This window comes from Lissotriton helveticus, chromosome 6 (genome assembly GCF_964261635.1).
Source record: "Lissotriton helveticus chromosome 6, aLisHel1.1, whole genome shotgun sequence".
Taxonomy (NCBI): domain Eukaryota; kingdom Metazoa; phylum Chordata; class Amphibia; order Caudata; family Salamandridae; genus Lissotriton; species Lissotriton helveticus.
Window position 1 is genome coordinate 615480570 of NC_136067.1, and position 12182 is coordinate 615492751.

Below are 12182 nucleotides of genomic sequence, written 5' to 3' on the forward strand. Positions count from 1 at the left end.
CTTCTTATGAATGACTATGATATTCGCAAGGCGCTGCGTCTCAGGCAACACCCCTATCCATGCTCTCTTCATACATTCGTACTAGGAATGGGGCAATCGTTGAGGCGTTAAGTTTTGTAAAGTTCAATTGGAAGGCCACTGGGGCCCATGGCCTAACCGGACTGCAAAGCACCTTCGACACCTCTTCAGTTGTCAAGGGGGTATCAAGATCTTTAACTTCCTGAGGATCCAAGACAGGCAAAGGAAAAGTAATTAGCAGTTCCACCGCCTCCACTTGGGTGGATGACTGCTTGGTGGTGTACACCCGCCCAAAGTGGTCGGCGAATGCCCTCGGAATCCCAGCTCTATCGTGTATTTTTGCTCCTCTTTGATCTGTAATCTTAGCCACCCACCTATTGGCCATCTCCCTTTTGTCAAGCCATGCTAGAAATTTACTGGCCTGGTCACCTACGTCGTAAGCACAATGTTGAGTAGCCCGATATTGGGCCCTTGCCGAGTCCTCTGCAATGTCCCTATACTCATTTTGCTTTATAGCTCATTTATGCGCGGTGTCCGGTGCGCTCGATGCCGCCAAATCGCCCTAGAGAAGGACTTCCGTTCTCCAGTTGCTTCCGTTTTTCTTTTTTATGACCTGCAATTGCAGCAACCCCACAACCCCGGATCACAGTCTTGTAGGCCTCCCATAGTATTACAACAGATCCGTCATTATCGTCAGTCATTTTTGGTGGCCTCCACCAATTTATCTCTTATCTTCGGCACTCTGAGGTACCAAGGATTCAGTACAATTTTGTGATGAGTGGGAGGAGGCACACCTCCATAGCATGCCACAATCGGTGAATTATCCGAGATGCCCCTGGGAAGGAAGGAGATGTCACCGAACATGGGGAGCTGGGAGGCTTTACCAAAGAGATAATCCATGCGAGAGAGACTTCTGTGCATCCCGGAGTGGAAAGCGTAATGTTTGGTTGTGGGGTGACAGGTTCTCCAAATATCTATCGGGCCTATTGCTCCCAGGAAGTCTGCCAGTTGTTTCCTGGGCGGTTCCCCCCATTTAGGCGGCAAGCGGTCAAGATCCTCATTAAGAGCGGCATTGCAGTCAACCCCCACCAGTATGTCTCCCTCAGGCAAATTCAACATATGCAGACCCAGGTCATGCAGCGTAGGGGAGTGAAGTCTAGGGGGCACGTATAAGGAAGTTACATTTAGGAGCCTACCCTCCCACTGCCCCGAGACCGTGACAAACTTACCCAGTGGATCCCGTGTTTCTTTTTGTATTTGGAAGGGGAGGGAGTTATGTACCAGAATACCCACCCCTCTTGACCCCTTAGCAAAGCTAGCATGAGCCACTAACTTATATCCCCTAATCTACTATTCTTTTGCTCACCCCACCACCCCAGTTTGACCCTGCTAAATGCAAATCAGTTTTGACCCTGATCCTTGTGGGAACAGTGCAGCCCGAACTGCCAAGCCAGGTCCTCCCTGGACTGGAAACAAGCATCCTGGGACCGGTTTCAGAGCATCATCCTTTTTCAGTCAGGCTAGCTTGAATATAGTGGTGTAGTGAGCACAGGACCCACATCTGGGTATACCCTTCCCACTTAGGGCAACATATGCGAAAGAAAAAATTGATGAAAGGAATGCTAGACAATGCAGACATTCACCCCCAGTCACAAGGATCTGGGTTAAATCCATCATTCTTTTGCTCACTACACCAGCTCAGTTTGGACCCAGCCATAAGCTGTCTCAACTCCCCCCGATCCAGGATGTGAATTTTCTCCTACGGGCACTGTCTCTTCTTTTGCACCACTGACTCTCCTGCATGCATGGCGCCCACCACCATGCCCACCCCTTCCACCTCAAACTATCTCCACTACTCCTGCTCAATGCACGATCCCTCTGCAAGCCCTCCACCGAAATTAGGGATGCAATCACCTCCCTCACCCCCGATGTTGTTTTCTCACCAAGACCTGTCTCAAACTTGCAACAGTATCTGACATCGCTGCAGCCATGTCCAAAAGCTACAAGCTGGAACACAGAGAATGCATCAACAAGCACGGAGGCGGAACAGCCATCATTCACAAGTAGTCCATCCACTGCACCACCACTGCAGACGACATCCCCCCGATCATGGACCTCCTCAACTTCCAGATCCAGACCAACAGCAAAACCACCATGAGAGTCGCCCTTTCCTACAGACGCCCAGGACCACGCCTCGCTTCTGCAACACCATTCCCGAATTCATCATCCTGCGAGCCATCGATTCCGAAAAAATCGACATCCTACTCAGTGACCTCAATTTTCACCTCGACGACTCCAATGACACTAACATTCCAACCTCCTTGACAGCAAGAGCAGCATCGGCCCCAAGTAACTGGTCACTAGCTCCACCCACATCGCAGGACACACACTGGACCCGATCTTCATGGCCAGTGACCGAGTCAAGTATAGCTATGTTACCAAGCTCACCACACCATTGTCCACCTCGCCATCTGAGTACTCCCTGACACTGCCCTCAAGACACCCACTATACCACACTGCGGCTGGAACACTTTGTCAGAAGGCCAGTGGACCAACAACCTCAACACCTACCGCCCTCACACTGCAACCAGACAGTCAAGATCTCTGCCTGGATCACAAACTGCTCAGATGGGGTCACACTCTCCAAACCCAAAAGATCCTTTAAGCAAGCAAATTGGTAAACAACGGCATTAAGAACCATGAAGGTCCACAGACTGAACAACCTTCAAAGCAGCCATCAACCAATACCACTAACTTCTAAAAAAGACGATTAAATTGCCCTGGCTGACTGCATTGTAGCAAGATCAAAACACAGCAAGGAGCTCTTCAATATGGTCAAAGAGTTCTCCAGCCCCTCAGCCACCGGAAACATGATCACCCCCTCACAGGAACTCTGCGACTCCCTGGTGAAATTCCTCCATAACAAGATCTCTACCATCTACAAAACCTTAGATCCCCAAGACACTGACCTCCGCAGCCATCTTGATCCCACGAATGATGAACATGACAACCTGCTTACCACCTGGGACCAGCTCACCACGCAATACACCACGGCCATCATGAACTCCATCAACTCAGGACCACCCACCACATCTTAATCGTCAGGAGCAAGATGATCAGCAGTGAGCTTACCTCAATCATCAACACATCGATCTCCACAGCCACTTTCCCGGAAGAATGGAAGCACACAAAAGTCAATCCCCTACTCAAGAAAACATCAGCTGATCCCAATGATCTCAAAAACTACCGCCCCATCTCTCTGCTCCCCTTCCCAGCCAAAGTCCTTAAGAAGGCTATCAACTTACAGAACACCTGGCGAACCATGATCTTCTTGACTCACCCCATTGGGGATTCCACACCAGCCACAGCACCTAAACCACCCTGATTGCAACCACAGATGACATCAGATCCATCCTCGACCAATATAAAATGGAGGCAGTGATCCTCCTCAACCTCTCAGCAGCATTTGACACAGTATCACACCACACCACGGACAGAAGGCTCCACAACATTGGAATCCAAGGAGTTGTTTGCAAATGGATTGCCTCCTTTCTCACAGGTGGAAGACAGTCAATCAGCCTCCCGCTCTTTACCTCGGAACTTAAGAACATCATCTGTGGCATCCCTCAAGGCTCATCCCTCAGCCTGACCCTGTTCAACACCTACATGAGCTGCCCTGGCCAATGCCATAAGATCGCATGAACTCAACATCATATCCTATGCCCACGATACACTGTTTATAATCTCCTTATCAGAAGACCCCACCATTGACAATCTTCCCTAGATGCACGATGAACGTTGCCGAATGCATGAGGAATAACTGCCTACAACACAACACAGACAAGACAGAAGTGCTAATCATTGGAAGCACCTACCCAAGGAATGATTCCTGGTTGCCCCTTGAACTAGGACCCACACCAATACCAACCGACCAAACAGGCAACCTCAGCATCATCCTGGACAGCAAGCCCACCATGAAAAAACAAATCAACGCATTCTCATCTGCCTGCTTCCTCACCCTGCGCTTGTTCCGCAAGATCTTCAGATGGCTTCCCATTGACACCAGACATACTTCCACACAGGCCCTGGTCACCAGCCGACTAGATTATGGCAACGCATTCTATGCAGGAAGCACCTCGCGCTTCCTCAAGAGACTGCAGATAATTAAGAATGCAGCCACCAGACTTGTCCTAGACATACCCATGCAGACCAACATCACCCCCTACCTTAGGATGCTCCACTGGCCCCCCATTCATAAGAGATGTCAGTTCAAAATGCTAACCCACTCATTCAAAGCCCCCCACAACCAAGAACCAGAGTACATTAACCACTAACTGAACGTCCACCATCTAACCAGACACCTACGCTCCACCTCCCACTGTCTCCCCCCCTCCCCCTGAATCCACCACAGCTACAGTGGAAGATGCTCCTTCTCCGCCTCATGGCCAAGTCATGGAATGGCCTCCTTCTTCAACTACGGACCTCATCTTCTCTACTGGAATTCCTAAAAGGACTCAAGACCTGGTTGTTCGACTAACCCTCAACAGCAGCACTTCCTGGATACCCTCATAGGTGATTAGCCCGCTTTACAAATCCAGATTGATTGATTGATTGATTGAAAAAGCTTGATAAGTGGACCTGGTTCATTTTCTGTTGGGCATGCATGATAACTAATATTAATTGTAAAGAATTTTTCATGCAGCTCACCCAGCATCACCATCCTTCTGTATCAGCTTTCCATATCTGAATCATATAACTTTAATGTTCTTATTGGTGCAAATAGCTATCCGTCTGTGCACAGCCATCTCCGAAGTGAAACATTTGAAACCCCGCCCATGTGTTAAACATGGCAAACTTAGTTAACTTATTAGAAGAAATATGGGTTTCTTGCAATTGTTTAACTGATTGACGTGCAACGAAAACAATGCCACCATTTCACCCTTTTCAGAAGATCCACATACGTATTACATAGCATTATGATATTAGAGCCACTGGACTAAATGATCCCAGGCTCTCCTAGTTGCAAATATACAAAAGACAGCAAAAGTCCTAAGACACCACACCAGAAAATGCCTAAATGCATGCAATATATACAAAAGTGCATGTGCCTAAAGTGCATAATAATAGAGCAGTCATATAAAGTGTAACCATTTTCCAGACTCATACCAAGTTAAAAGTGCATGTCTTATAAAGTGAATTGTCTGTGCAAAACTAATCAGAGCTAGAACATTTTAGTCTACATTGATCTTGGCTCTCCACATTGCGTATCCACCCTTTCTATTGCATCTAACCTCGGGCACTTCCTAAAGTTCCTAATGCCATTTCTCAAAGATCTTTAACTAAACTGCAAATCCTGTACCTCCTTTTTTTCTGCTCCACTCCCTAATACAATTCTCTCCCACATTTCCCTCCACCTGCTATAGCGGGAGCACCGACCTTCCTCCTGCCCCAATCGCCATACCCAAGGACAACCAACACCATGAGAGGGTGTTGTCGTTCTCTGGATCCTCACAGATTTCCTAATGCAAAAAATCAATAGGGGCGAATGGACCACTTGTCCTGAATAACCAGGGTCTATTCAGTTATGGTTCCTTCTAAAAAAAAACTCATTCACCCGATCAGGGTGGGTGTTGGAAGGCACTGAGTGATAAAAATATATTATTGTGGTAGATTTCCATATACCCCAAAGTGATACCTTTGAACAATAGACAGATATTATTAACTGCCATTTCACTTTCAGTTGCTTTCCAAAATTCCCAGATGCACTGCACACCATTTATCACATGTGGGAACTCCAAAACCATTTAAATGCCATATATTTGTGGTACCACCCCACTTTGGAGACCCAGAGGAAGACTGTTCTGGTTGATCCTTGGCAGGGATAGGTACACAGGCGTCAGTCGGTATATCTTGATTCTCCGCCTTCTGTACAATGACAGCATCATCATAGGTTTTTGTTTGTAATGCTGACCTCCGCCAGAAGGAAGACCAACTGGTTTTGCAGTAGGGTCCAGACAAGTGAATGTAGGTGCTCGTAGTGGAGCGAGTTAAAATTCCCTACACCGCCATGTGGGTGAACATTTATTGACGAGCATGGGGGTGTGGAAAACTAAAAACAAAGTGGTGCGTCCATAGATCCAATTATTAATCTACTGCACTGTTGGTGGATGACATGTTTCAGCCTCTTAGGATCTTGAGGCTTTTTTTTTGGATCAATCATTGTGTATCGGCACGTTGTGGCAACTACTGGAGTGGTTAACTTACCACATACAGAAATATTGAGTCAGGTCAACAGTACCTGTAGCTCAGAAGTCCCTAGTCTGGGCTCCCTCGGGGTGCCGGTGAGTTCTGGAAACCTGCTCTAGACTGAGCTCGGTCCCAACTTGTGCTGGCTCTTTGCGCTGTGCCCCGGGAGATTTCATAATGCATCCGCTCGCCCCTTCACTTATGCAATTGGCAGATTGATGCCATTATCCTAATCAATCTAAAATAGGATGGAATGGGTGGTAAATGGTCATCTACCTCACCAAATTCAGTCGTCATGATCGACATAATCATTCCACTGTCCCATCAAACTTCTGACCCCACCAAGCCAACTAAGTTCCCCATTTTATCTCAGCTAAAAATCTAACACGCTGGCCGATCAGGCTGGGTGGTTGAAGGCACTGAGTGATAAAATATATTATTGTGGTAGATTTCCATATACCCCAGAGTGATACCTGTGAACAATAGACAGATATTATTAACTGCCATTTCACTTTCAGTTGCTTTCGAAAATTCCCAGATGCACTGCACACAGTTTATCGCATGTGGGAACTCCAGAACCATTTAAATGCCATATATGTGTGGTACCACCCCACTTTGGAGACCCAGAGGAAGACTGTTGTGGTTGAGCCTTGGCAGGGATAGGTTTCTGCACGAGGAACACTCAAAGGAATGACCTTGTTATATAAAAAAAAAAGTACAATATGTCTGCCAGGCATTACGTTCAGTGCATGCTTCGGATCAGCTAATCAGGACAGGGAGGTAAGGCAACCAGTGATAGAAACCTTATGATATGTACTCGTTGAAACTATAATATGGCCCCATCCAGGTTCCAGGATCAAAACAGAGATTAGGGCCGGCAGGTGCATGATGGATGCCTCATTTTTCACATGAGCCTCATTTTTCATTTGAGCTGTTAGCTGATCGCTATATCATTATTGTGGTTGGACAGTGTCCTGACAATGACAAAACTGAATTACAAGCACGTGCATGTGCTGCAGCCATTTTGGACGCTTATATTTTTGGCAATATTTTGGTCCTAATGTAGACATTTGCTAGGGCTGGAGAAGAAGGGATTCCATCCGAAGATTTTCATCTATTATATAAATATTAAAAGTTGTTTTTTTAAAAATCATTTTCACATGTTCTGCCTTCGTTTTATTGACCATAATGTTTATATCTGCAATTACACTTATTCACATACTATGCACTTAAACAGGGCGTTTAAGTATTAATAAATAATGCCTTTTCCACAAACTTGTATTGCTCATATATCTGACAGGATTTGATCATTACCAATATGCATTATCGCCAAGGATATGATGGAAGATGAATGGGTTACCGCCTTCTGTTTTTCCCACTCAAGGTGGCAAGATGGTTCAAAGGCCAAGAAAAGTCTACTGGGCCATATTTACAGTGGACCTGTAAAAAGCTCTCAGCCCGGAGAGGCACCTGCATGGGAGAAGACTAATGGACTTGCCACAATTGTCACATATCCCATCATCTGCTGCATAATCTGCAGATTTTAACAAAAACGTCTGTTTCTACCTCAAACAGATTAAAATGTACGAAACGTTGTGGAAGGCCTTTTGCAAAGGTTAACTGCTCAGCTTTCAGTTGCTTATTTCTGTATTTGGTTGGCTAAACTGGTACTGATGAGTTTAAATCTTGGCACAATCAATATTACTAAGTGCAAAAATGACAAAATAATGAAGTACTTCTATCAAAAACTCTTCCACTTTATGCAGCATAATTTGCCTTTTCATGCTGCATAATTTACTAAGCACTGCCGTATAATTTGGTGTTCTCTTGATACATAATTCCTGATGCTCTAGATCTATCAGTGATGGGAAGAATGCTTGTAATTTGTCTAAATACTGGAAATAGCGGGGGTAGCATCCCAACCAATCCTTCTTTTGCCGACAATACTGCCTCAGATTTCATCTAGCTATATGCAAATCAGTATTGGCCCTGCTCCATTAGGAACAGTGCAACCCGAACTGCCAAGCCAGGGCCTCTTGAAACCGGAACATAAGCAACCAAAACCGGTTTCAGCCTGATTGGGTCTCTTCAGTCGGATGTAACTTGGTTTTAGTGGCACAATGAGCAAGGGACCCATACTTGGCATACCCAGGGCCACTTAGAGTACTACATCAAACACACCAAAGGATATTTATTTATTTATTTATTTCAATTTATATAGCGCGTTATCACCCCAAGGTCTCTAAGCGCTTGTACAGAGAAAAAGAAGAAACCAGCTCTACAGAAAACAGATGGCTGACTTACAACCCTCCCCATGCTTCCCGAAAGAGAATAGTTTTAAGCATTCGGCGGAACAGCAGTAGATTAGACTCCTTGCGGAGATTAGTTGGTAATCTATTCCACGCTGCAGGAAGCAAAGTGGAGAAGGCACGCCCTCCCACAGTGGACAAGCGAAAGCGTGGATTAACCAGGAGAGTAGCTTCAGTGGACCGTAGCACCCGACCAGGAACATAACTAGATAATCTAGTTTTAATGTAGCTGGGCGCATTCCCGTAGAGTGCCTTGTGTGTAATACACAGTCCTTTGAACAATGTCCGCTGTCTAACGGGGAGCCAATGTAACTGACGCAGGAGAGGTGAAGCATGTGTTTTCCTAGGCTTCTTGAAAATCAATCTCGCTGCATCGTTCATTACTGTCTGAAGCCTCGCAAGTTGTTGCTTGGGCAGCCCTAAATACAGCGCATTGCCGTAGTCCAGTCGTCCCAAAATTATAGCTGACACCGCACTTCTTAGAGTGGAAAACGACAGCAGTTGGGCGATCTTACGGAGCTGTCTCAGAAGACCAACACAGGTGCCTACCACTACCGACACCTGTTTCTTCATAGACAAAGTGCTGTCAATATGGATTCCCAGACTTTTCACCACGGTTGCTGGGTTTGGCGTCCTGCCCATCTCCCTGGGACAAAGCCCATCGTTCCATGGGCTGCCAGAGGTGGCTATGGGCAGCACCTCGGTTTTATCTGGATTGATTTTCAGGGAGTTTGCGGACATCCAGTTTACCGTATACCTTAGAATGTTATGCAACCTGGCTTGTGCTCCTGGAGAATCCTCTATTTGGATGACGATCTGTGTATCGTCAGCATAGTTAAAAATCTGACACTCCATTTGATTGAGAGCTGAAATCAGTGCCTGCAGGTAGATGTTAAAAAGGAGCGGTGAAAGAGCCGAACCTTGCGGCACTCCACAGGTGATGGCCACTGATGTTGATACTAGGTCGGACAACTGCACCTTCTGCGATCTATCTTGCAAGAAAGAGGTAAGCCAACCTAGTGCGGGTCCCCCGATGCCCAAGTCTCTCACACGCGACAATAGATGGCTATGACACACCGTGTCAAAAGCCGCGGAGAGATCGAGTAGCACCAGGGCCCCCGGGATCTTCTTGTCCGCTCTACACCTCAGTTCGTCTAAGATAGACACCATCACCAGCTCCGTGCTGTGATGTGCCCGGAAGCCAGCCTGATTTTGCTCTAGCAAATCATTGCTCTCCAGATGTTTTGAGAGGTATGTCAGCACATGCTGTTCCAAAACCTTTGCTAAAAAACGTAATTGGGAGATGGGCCTAAAGTTCGTTAGGATTTTTGTATCCGCCCCTGGCTTCTTGAGCAGCGGAATCAGCCGGGCCTCCTTAAGCATGGCCGGCACTTGTCCGGTTTCCAGAGACTTATTAAGAAGGTTAAGAACATCCTCTTCCAACCCTGGCATAGCTTGCTTAAAAACCCTCGGGGGGCAGGGATCCACCTGGGAGCCTGACTTTACCCTCCCCACCAAGCTAGCTAGCATCTCCTTGATATGAGATATGAGATATGAGATATGGATATGAGAAGAATGTTTGCAATTTGTCCAACCACTTCCAATCGCTCATGTAGTATTCCAACCCATTGTTCTTTTGCCCACAGTGAAACCTCAAATTAGACCCAGTCATATGCACAGCAACCTCGGTTCTTCTCTAATAGGAACAGTCCAGCTTTAACTGCTAGGCCAGGTCCTCTCTGAACAAAACACAATCAAACTAAGACAAGTTTCAGCCTGATTGGGACTATTTAGTCAGGTGTAGTTTGGTTCCAGTGAGACAGTGAGCAAGGGACTCACTTCTGATCTTACTTTAGATTTAGGATATGTTCGAGCCTCAAATATTGTTTGACGCAAAGTACTAATTCTTAAGAAACGTTACTGTCCAATCTGAACTGTACGCTTAAAAATGTACAGGTATTTCTTCAAAATATATTAATGTAGAACAGTTTTTGAGAAAATAGGCACACAAACCAGAAGGTCCTGTGGGGCCAAAATATGACCAGCTAATCCCTTCTATACTGCGGTGCTGTGGCTTAGAATAATTATGGTCTCAGAATGTTTCAGGTGTATGCTGTGTGCTTTGAACATCTGGCTTCTGTCATAATGGCATGGGCACAAGGACGGAACCTCAGGATAACTCTGTGAGTTTTAGATCAGTGGCCGTATTATGGAAAGGGGTCAGACAGGGATAGTGCGGCCTATTCCAATGAATGTGCTGTCCCTGGGGCAGTGGTGAACTTGCACTACCCAGGGGTAGCTCATTCAGTGAAATACAGAGTGGCTGCTTCAAAGCTGCCCTGTGTTTAACAGTGCAGCCAGCAAACCGCCTGCAGTTGTAAGTTAGGAGATAGATTCCCTTGCATGTAGGTCCAGAGAGTGACTCCACCTGCTTGCAGGAGGGTTTTCCTGGTGGGAATCTATGGGACTTCCTAGCTCTCTTCCAGAGGGCCACTTTTAGGAGGCGCTCTGACAGGGCGCCGCCTTTTTGTGACACAGTATGAGTGTGCCTCCTATGGGTCTGTTTGCATCTGCACCTGTGTCTATGGTACGGCAGGGGCACCGAGGCAAAGAGATTCCAATTTCATGGGGCAATGCATCCATGCAAAAGAGGGAACGTCCTCTCATTGTAGCGCTAGTGCTACCTGTATGCCAGCACTATCAGTATTACAGTAGGGGCCGTACAGGCTTCTGCAGTAGTGTCAATAATGCCCTTGTGCCCTGCAAGCGCACAAAGCAGGGGCACAAACCCTTTGTGCCTCAGGGCACAATGTATAATAGGGCCTTAGGTGGTTGAGAATTGACCAAAAATGTTACAAAGCCTTGAAACTCACCACCAGAAGTGGTCATCACACAATATGGTTCCATATAACTCAATAGCATAAATTAAGAACCTTGCATCATCCAGTGCAGCAAAGAAAGTGAAAAGTGACAAGCCAGCGCAATAGCAGCCAATTAAATTAATGAATACTTGCATAATGAGTTCGCTCATAGCTCTAGGATTGAATTAAGATTCTACTGGATCACCATGGCAGGGTTGTATGTCTTCCAGGGAGACACTCAGAGCCTTATGTTCGAGAGAAGTGGCGGAGCGTGGCGTTAGCCTCCTTGGCTTAACGCCACCTTCCACCACTTCTGAAACGTAGGGCTACACCGTATTTACAAGAATATGGTGCAGCCCTGAGTTTCCCCCTGCGCTGGCGCTAATTGCTGCCTAGCACCAATGCCATAAATTGGCAAGGTATGCTCAGACGTGAGTCCCTTGCTCACTTTGCCACTGGATTCAAGCAAGCCGGGCTGAAGAAGGCTGAAATGCCAGAAACCGGTCCTCGGTAGCTTGTTTCCGGTCCGGGGAAGGCATGGCTTGGCAGTTCGGGCTGGACTGTTCCCATGAGGCACAGGGTCAGACTGATTTGCATATGGCCATGTCTGAACTGGGGTGGCAGAGTGGGCTAAAGAACGGTGATGGATTAAACCCAGATCAGTTGACTTGGGGTGAGTGCTTGTATTGTCAACGCTCCGTCCATCATTTCCTTTGGTTTTTCTTAGCACCAATGCAGGCACATAATG